Genomic DNA, 9,606 nt, shown 5'->3' with positions numbered 1-9,606 from the left:
AATAATTTATTTAATTCCCATAACACCATATACTGCTTTAGTCAGCTATGGCCTCACTTTTTTGCTCCTCTCTACGATCAAACTCCCCAATGGGTTGTCTTTACAACACAACCCACTTCCTCACTTCTTGTTCATCAAGTCCTCTACAAACTGGTTTCTTCTTACTGCACATGAACTGTTCTATTCAAGTCTCCACGGTCAAATCCATGTTGCCAGATTCAACAGGAATGTTCTTTCCTTATCTCTCACTTGATTTCTCAGAAGCTTTCAATAAAGTTGACCACTCCTCTCTGAAAACACTCTTTTTTTTCTTAATCTTAGTTATACCACTGGTTGTCCATTCATCTCTACAGTTCTCTCTCAGCTTTGTTGGCTGACTTATACTCTTCTTCTGATATCTAAATGTTGAGGTCCCTTAGGAGTGTGTTTCTTACCTTCTCTCTGTACTCTTTCTAAGTGATCTTATGAAATGCCATGGTTTAAATGAAATTATTATGTCTGTGATTCCCAAATTCATATCACCTGTCCAGATCTCTCCTCTGAGTTCTGGACTCCTATATCTGGCCTCTTCCTTGACACCTCAAACTGATATATGCAAAGGAAATTTTTATTTCTTCCAAAACTTGTTTCTATATAACCCCACCAAACCTATTCTTCCCATCTTAGTAAAAGGCTGACAAAACAGTCAATTACTAAAGCCAAAATGTTAAGAGTCACCCTTGCCTCTATTCTTTCCCTCAATCCTTCATATCTAATTCAAAAGTAAGTCTTGTGTATTCAATTGTTGGACTTGCCACAATCATCTCTCATCTAAGCTACAGTAAATAACTCCTAAAACAGCCCTAGTCCCATTCTTATCCCTCCCCAATCTTATTTATCACAGGGATCTTCTTAAGATATACATCAGAATAATATTATTTTCTTGTTTAAAACTCACTGATAGCTTCATTTTGTTCTTAGATTGAAATCCAAACTATCTCCATGTTCTATATCAGAGATAGACAATTTTTTTCTATAAGAAAGTGATTAAATAGTATAGGTTTTGTGAGCTATGAGCTATATGGTCTCATTTTAGCATGCAAGAAACCATAAAAACATTTAAAGAAATGAGCATGGTTGTGTTTCAATACAACTTTATTTACAAGAAGCTAGCAGAATTTGGCCATATTTAGTCACTGGCAGTAATTTCACAATCCCTCTATATGGTGCTGCATGATCTTATCCCTGTGTGCTCCTGTAACTGTATTTGTACTATTCTCCTCCATCATGTTGTCTTGGTCACATTGGTCCTCAATTCCAAGAATAAACCTATGCATATACTAGTCTGACTGCCTGAAATTCTCTTCTGAACCTTATCCTTCACTTAACTATTAGTTTCATCATAGATGTATCTTCTTCAAGGAGGATTTTTCCCGATTACCCTGCATAAAATAAGTATTCAACATCACCATCATTTTCTATTCTCAGCTCTTTTCTTGATCTCCCATAAAAATTATCCACTAATAACCATTATATTTATTTACTTCTTTATTTATTCGTATCTGTGTTTCCTATAGAATGTAGATTCTATAAAGACAAGGGTTCATATATGTCTGCTAATCTTTTTATCTTCCTTGCCTAGTGCTGTGCCTATCTGGCACATAGCAGTTGCTGCTCAGTAAATATTTCTTAAAAGGAAAATGAGGAGAATAAAATACAGATATGTCTATCTAGTCACCAAAATTTACAAGTTGATTAAAGCACTGATCTCCATTTTTTTATTATACATACTTTAAAGGTAGGGGGAAAAATTGAGTATGTATATTCTCCCTCGCCACTATATGCCCATGTTTCTTTACAAGTAATACCTAAACTATAGCACTAACACATGATGGTATAAAACATCTACCAAAATATCATTAGCTAAAATAACATTAGCTGCTAATGAGAGAAAGAGAAAGAGAGAGAGAGAGAGAGAGAGAGAGAGAGAGAGAGAGAGAGAATATGAGAAAGAAAATGAAAAAAGAAAAGAAGTTTATTCCTCATATAAATTTCAAAAGAAATATTACTGGTCACTGATTTATAACAACTGTCGCATAAGTGGCCCCGCTATCACCATGCTTACATAATCAAACCAGCAGAAGGGGAAAGGAATTTTACACTTGGTTGCACAAGTGAGCTTTTATGGGTCAGGTCTGGAAATAGAATACATCACTCAGCTCACATACTAGTAGCTGGAATCAGTCATGTGGGTGCTGACTGCAAGGGACTTTGGGAAATGTAGTCAATGCCAGGGAAAAAAATTAATGGTTTTAAAAAACAGCTAACCAATGGCTTCTATATTCTTGTAAATGGAACTTTTATTTTCTCTTTCCATCTTGTGTATCCACTAGAGGAACCACAGCCCACTTTGGAAATTACTGGGCTAGAATATTATAATGTAGCATTTCTAAATGGTTTTTTGACTGAGAGGCAATGTCCACTAAGAAAGTAAAGTTACACTTCACCAAATAGTAATTCCTTAAAGGTGTCCACCAGCCAACAAAGGAACCTGTACTATTTGCCTTTTCCTCCAGGTGTTCTGTCCTCAGCCTGAACTCACTTTATTCAATGTTACTGAATGCTTGAATGAATCTGACACTTTCAACCATAGTTGAACACTTTACCAGAAATTATTGCTAACATGAGTACCATTTTGCTTAACAGTCCTGAAAACAGAAAGAAATGACAATATTTGAGTTGAAGAGGTAATCACATTCTTATTGGAAATGATCTCTTAAAAAGCTTTTTTTTTCTAAAAAGAGATGATCAAACACACTGCATTGTCAAATTTAGTTCTTCCATAAGTTATAATGAAATTAACATGTTTCCATTTCCAGCAAACAATGTTTCTGCTATGAACCGAATGTTTGTGTCCCTTCAAAATTCCTATGTTGAAAGCCCTAACTTAAAATGTGATGGTATTTGAGAGTGAGGCCTTTGGAAGGTAATGAATTCATAAGGGTGAGTTTAATACCATCCTCATAAATGGGATTAGTGTCCTTATATGAAGAGACACAGAGAGATGATCTCTCCACCGTGTAAGGATAGAGCTTAGAGACAATCCTCTGCAATGGAACCCTCAGGAGCAACTGAACCAGCTTTCACCTTGTAGACTTCCCAGTTCCCAGAACTGTAAGAAATACATGTCTGCTTTTTTAGGCCACCCAGTCTATGGTATTTGTTATAGCAGCCCAGCCGACATGAACAGCTTCCCTCCTCAACCTCATTCATGGTTCCTAAAGACTATAAGTTGGATATTTTTCATTACTGAGCTGATGTAATGCCTTTGTTTAATTTCATGTCATCTCAGATTTCATCTCTAGAATATGTCCTTGGCTTCTATTTCTGTGCACACTATCTCTCCATTACCTTATACCAACCAATAGGTGTTGCAAAATCCAGCACCTTCTCACGCCTCTTCAAAAAATGCACTTGCACTAAGCATTTGTGGGGCTCACAAGGATTGGTCATACCATGTAGCACACAGCATTCAGACAGCTTCATGTTCTCATCTTATTACTCCCTCCCTCACTACCTCTTTTCCTGGAAGCAATGCAAGTCATTATTCTTATCTTATTTCTGGAAGATTAGGCACCATTTTTTATTTGCACAAGCTCTTGTGGTGTCACTAAATACCATAATTGTTTTACCAAAATGCTTTTTTCAGATAATGCTTGTCCCCAAAGAAATTCTAATAAATAAATTTTCTTCAAATCCTTACACGATAATAAAAATATATTTGCATTTTTATTTTGTCATTACTATTTGGACCTACCCATCACTATTGAAAATAAGAAAACTACCCCCATTTATGTTTATTAACAAAGCAGGTTGTTTTTTAAATCCCTATGTTTTTCCCTGGCTGGTTTGGCTTAGTGGACAGAGTGTCAGTCTGTGGACCAAAGGGTCCCAGGTTCAATTCCAGTCAAGGGAATGTACCTTGGTTGCAGGCTCGCCCCGGCCTAGGCCCTAATCAGGGCTCATGCAGGAGGCAACCAATCAATGTTTCTCTCTGTCTCTTCCTCTCTCTTCCACTCTCCCTAAAAATCAATAGAAAAAGATAAAATTCAGCTAACTAAAATATTATAGGAAAATGGCAGGGAAATAATGGGTGGTAAGATTAAATGCATTTAATATTTAATATAGTCAATATATGTAAGGCACATCTAAGATAAGAGCAAACAGCTAAAAGTGATAAAATGAAAAAAATATAATGTAGTTTGAAAAATACAAATAATATTAAAAATAACACTAAAAGGGGGAGAAATGTGCACATAGACTAAGTCCACCATTGCTTTACTTAGAATAGCTAGCAATTAAATTATACCATTTAAAACTGGCAAATCTCAAAAATGTTAAGCATGCCTCTGATTGCCTACACAGTTAAACTGTTGTTTTTGTGGGAAGAAGGAAGGACTTGAAGATGTTTATATAGGGCTTGATCTGTGGATAAGCACTCAACAGAATAATCAATATAATGGAACAGTTTACATATAAAAAATTATAATAATCTGGAAAAATATCCTCGGGTGAGGATTAACAACAACAACAAAAAGCCTATGTTTTGACCAGTCTGAGGATGGACAGGCATTGACAGTTCTATAAAGCAATTATACTTGTCAAGAGATTAAAAATAAATTCTTAAGGATGTTTTGAAATGACTCCCTAATGAGAGTAGAAATCACATTTTTTAATGATAGAGGTAAATTTAGTATTTCTGAAATAACTAGTGTGATGTTGCTGGCAGAGACAGAGATATTCAAAGCTTAGAAAATGATTCTAAAGTTCACAATAATTTTTTTTCCATTGTGTAGATGTACCACAGTTTTTTAATCCACTCATCTGTTGATGGGCACTTAGGCTGTTCCCAAATCTTAGCTATGGTAAATTGTGCCGCTATATACATAGGGGTGCATATACCCTTTCTGATTGGTGTTTCTAATTTCTTGGGATATATTCCTAGAAGTGGGATCACAGGGTCAAATGGGAGTTCCATTTTTAGTTTTTTGAGGAAACTCCATACTGTCTTCCATAGTGGCTGCACCAGTCTGCATTCCCACCAGCAGTGCACAAGGGTTCCTTTTCTCTGAATCCTCACCAGCACTTGTCGTTTGTGATGACAGCCATTCTGACAGGTGTGAGATGGTACCGCATTGTCAGAATACTATGCTGTGGTAAAAAAGGAGGAATTCTTACCATTTGCAACAGCATGGATGGAACTGGAGAGCATTATGCTAAGCAAAATAAGCCAGTCAGAGAAATATAAATATCACATGATCTCACTCATTTATGGAAAACAATGAACAACATAAATTGATGAATAAAAACAGATCCAGAGACAGAGAAGCATCTTCATACTGTCAAATCTCAGAGGGAAGGTAGGAGAGGGTGGGGTTAAGGGGCAGAGATCAACCAAAGGACTTGTATGCATGCATATAGGCCTAACCAATGGACACAGACAACAGGGTGCTGAGGGCATGAGTGGGGGGCTTGGGGTGCAATGGGGAGATAAGGACACATATGTAATACCTGAATCAATAAAATTTAATTTAATTTAAAAAATAAATAAATAAAAAAGAATTTGTTTTTTCATATGAAACAACTCCAATATTCTTGGAATAGAATATTCCAACTATTCTGGGAGGAAGTGCCTTTCAGATGTCTGATGGAATATTTAGTCACTATTAAGAAAGCTTACGCTGCTTATTTATACTCTAGTGATTATATCTTTAATACAAAGCATTAATCAATTAATATTAAAGATTTATGAAGGACAAGTTAATAATTTTCCACTCAATTCCTTCCTACTAATTAAAGATTTTTCACCATTAATCTCTATCCTTCAGCATTTAATCTACAGTAATGTTTGTCCTTTAGCTTTAGAATTAATTTTAAATAACATCTTTAATTTTTATATAGAGAACTATTTTCACAATTGCTTGTCAGATTAAATTAAGTAATCTCTAAAAGTCTCCTACTTAACTTTATATTATAAAATGTCATTTGCATTAATCTGATGATTTTAAACTACACATTTGGCCCAAAATGTTTAATTAATTTGGCAAGAGAATTATGGAAATAATAAAATTACTTCCAAATTTCAAGGAACACTTCATTTTTAAATGCCTAATTAAATATATCTTTGTAATAAAAGAAATCATTCTGAAGAAATGTAATAGTATTTTAATTTCCAAGCAATAGGTATGCTGAATATTAATTTTCCCTATATTGGGCATCCACAGGAGACAAAAGCATTATCTCACCAATGCCAAAGCAAGCAGTATATTCACCCAAAATGAAAAATAAAGGCAAATCAAAGTTGTTTGGCAAATATTACAAAGGGATGAATTGAAAATTTGAGTGTTTCATTTTAAAAAATTAAAAACTTAATTGTCATAGTATTATTTTTTATTTTTCTTGAATTTCAGTCAAGAGACCTGTGAAGAACAGTGATATTAAAAAGTTTAGCATTTAGTTACTTGTTTCTTCATTTATTCATTTTGTGATGCTTCTTTTCTCTGATGGGTGCTGCTTCTGACTGACCTCAAGTATAGCTACAAAATCTTCCAACACTTTCATATTAGCAGTAGAGTTGGATAAAGAAAAAAAGTTGAAAACTGGACAGCCACATGCAAATGAATGAAAATAGGTGTGAAAATAAAACTATCTATACCATACAGAAAAATTAACTCAAAATGAATTAAAGAATCAAATGTAAGATCTGAAACCATAAAAATCCAAGAAGAAACCGTAAGTGGCAAGCTCCTTGACATCAGTCTTGACGACGATTTTTTTTGGATCTGACTCCAAAAGCACAGGCACCAAAAGCAAAAATAAACAAGTGGAACTATATAAAGCTCAAAAGCTCTGCACAGCAAAGGACATCATCAACAAAATGAAAAGGCAGCCTACTGAATGGGGGAAAATATTTTCAAATCATACATCTGATAAGGGGTTAATTTCCAAAATATATAAAGAACTCTTACAATCAATAGCAAAAAATATTTTTTTCAACCAAAAATAAAAATGGGCTGACAATATAAATAGACAGTTTCCAAAGACTTACAAATGGCCCACAGGCACATGAAAAGGTGCTCACATCGCTAATCATCAGGGCAATTTCGGGAAGCCACCCACTGCCAATACTATCATGATAGTGCACCAAGGAACTCAGAAGGCCTATGGACCTTGAGCGTTGGCAGGGCTGACACTATACACCAATTGTTTGTGTTGAGACAGTGGTGGCTCAAGGCAAATTCCCTAACCTGATAATCCTTTTACTATTTACCAAACTTTACCTTTGATATGCTTGTATGCATTGCTAAAGGGCAAATGTGTATTCAAGTAAATAAAAAGCCCACGGCCAGAGGTCAGTGTGCTCTTCACTAAAGAAACACCACCTGGCCCCCACCCCTTAATAATTCATATTTCTTATCTAGTGTTTTCATTTGTGCATTGGCCCCTCCTTCAGATCCTGAACCCAGCTGTGTAACTATGTATGGTGGCAGGAAATGCAAATCAAACCACAATGAGATATCACTTCACACCTGTTAGAATGGCTATTATCAATTTTTTTCAAGAACAGCCAGAGACAGAGAAGCATTGATCAGACTGTGAAACCTCAGAGGAAAGGTAGGGGAGGGAGGGGTAAAGTGGAAAGATCAACCAAAGGACTTGTATGCATGTATATAAGCCTAACCAATGGACACAGACAACAGGGGGGTGAGGGCATGAGTGTGGGGGTGGGGGGGGTGGGGGGGTTGGGAGGGTAATGGGGGGATAAGGACACATATGTAATACCTTAATCAATAAAAAAATTTTAAAAATAAAAAATAAAAAAATAAAATCAAAATCAAAAGAATGTGGAGAATTGTGTGCTATTGGTGGTAATGTAAACTGGTACAGTCACTATGGAAAATAGTGTGAAGATTGCTCAAAAAATTAGAAATAGTACTACCATATGACCCAGCAATTCTACTTCTGGGTATTTATGTGAAGAAAAATAAAATTAATTCAAAAATAGATATGCACTCACATGTTCACTACAGCATTATTTACAATAACAAAGATATAGAAACAGCCCTGACCAATTTGGCTCAGTGAATAGAGCGTCAGCCTGTGGCCTGAAGGGTCCCAAGTTTGATTCCAGTCAAGGGCATGTACCTTGGTTGTGGGCACATCCCCAGTGGGGGGTGTGCAGGAGGCAGCTGATCGATATTTCTCTCTCATCGATGTTTCTAGCTCTCTATCCCTCTCCTTCCTCTCTGTAAAAAATCAATAAAATTCAATTAAAAAGATATAGAAACAAACTGAATATGTGTGCATTGTGTGTGTGTGTGTGTGTGTGTGTGTACACAGTGAAATACTACTCAGCCACACACAGAAAGAATGGAATGTTACCATTGCCATTTACAACAACATGGATGGACCTTGAGAGCATTATGCTGAGTGAAGTCAGACAGAGAATAACAAATACCATATGACCTTGTTTATATGTAGAAGGTAAGAAATAAGACAAACAAAACAGTCATACTCATAATAGACAGAACAGTAATTACCACATGAGGAGGTGGGGTGGGTGGTAGGAAAAATGGGTGAAGGGTCAAACGGTATAAATTTCCAATCATAAAATAAATAAATCATGGGGATGCAATATACAGCATGGTGACTATTGTTAATAATACTGTATTGCATATTTGAAAGTTGCTATGAGATTAAATCTTAAACGTTCTCATCACAAGAAAAAATGTGTAACTATGTATGGTGACAGATGGTAACTAGTCTAATTGTGGTTTTCATTGCCCAATGTATACAAATATTGAATCATTATGTTGTATACCTGAAACTCATGTTATATGTCAATTATATCTCAATAACAAATAAATATTACATCAAATGCCTTATTAAACCTTTTTGAAATAACAGCTGACATCAAATATTATGTTAGTTTCAGGTATACACCATAGTGGTTAGATATTTATATAACTTACAAAGTGATGACCCCAATAAATCTAATAACTATCTGACACTATACCTATTTATTACAAGATTATTCATTATATTCCCTTTGCTGTGCACAAAAATTTGTGCACTCGGGGGGCGGGAGGAGGGGGGTCCCCCAGCCTGGCCTGTGCCCTCTCGCAGTCTGGGACCCCTCGGGAGATAACGACCTGCTGGCTTAGGCCTGCTCCCGGGTGGCAGAGGGCAGGCCCAATCCCTAAGTGCAGCCCCTGGTCAGGCTCAGAGCAGGGCCGATTGTGGTGTTGGGTCGCCACCCCATCATGCGCAGAGCAGGGCGGATCGGGAGGTTGCGATGCAATCATCAGTCACGCTCAGGGTAGGTCCGATTGGGGGGGTAGGGCACCGCCCCCTGTCACACTCAAGGCAGGGTCGATGGGGAGGTTGTGGCGCCACCGCCTGTCACACACAGAGCAGGGCCGATCAGGGGGTTTGGGCGCTGCCCCCTGTCACTCACAGAGCAGGGCCCACCAGGGGGGTTGGGGCTCCGTACCCTGTCACACACAAAGCAGGGTCAATCATGGGGTTGGGGAGCTCCCCCCTGTCATGCACAGAGCAGGGCCGATA

The sequence above is a fragment of the Myotis lucifugus genome, unplaced genomic scaffold, assembly GCF_000147115.1.
Source record: "Myotis lucifugus unplaced genomic scaffold, Myoluc2.0 scaffold_135, whole genome shotgun sequence".
Classification (NCBI taxonomy): Eukaryota; Metazoa; Chordata; class Mammalia; order Chiroptera; family Vespertilionidae; genus Myotis; species Myotis lucifugus.
The sequence above is the reverse complement of the archived record's forward strand: the minus strand, read 5'-3'. Positions refer to the sequence as shown.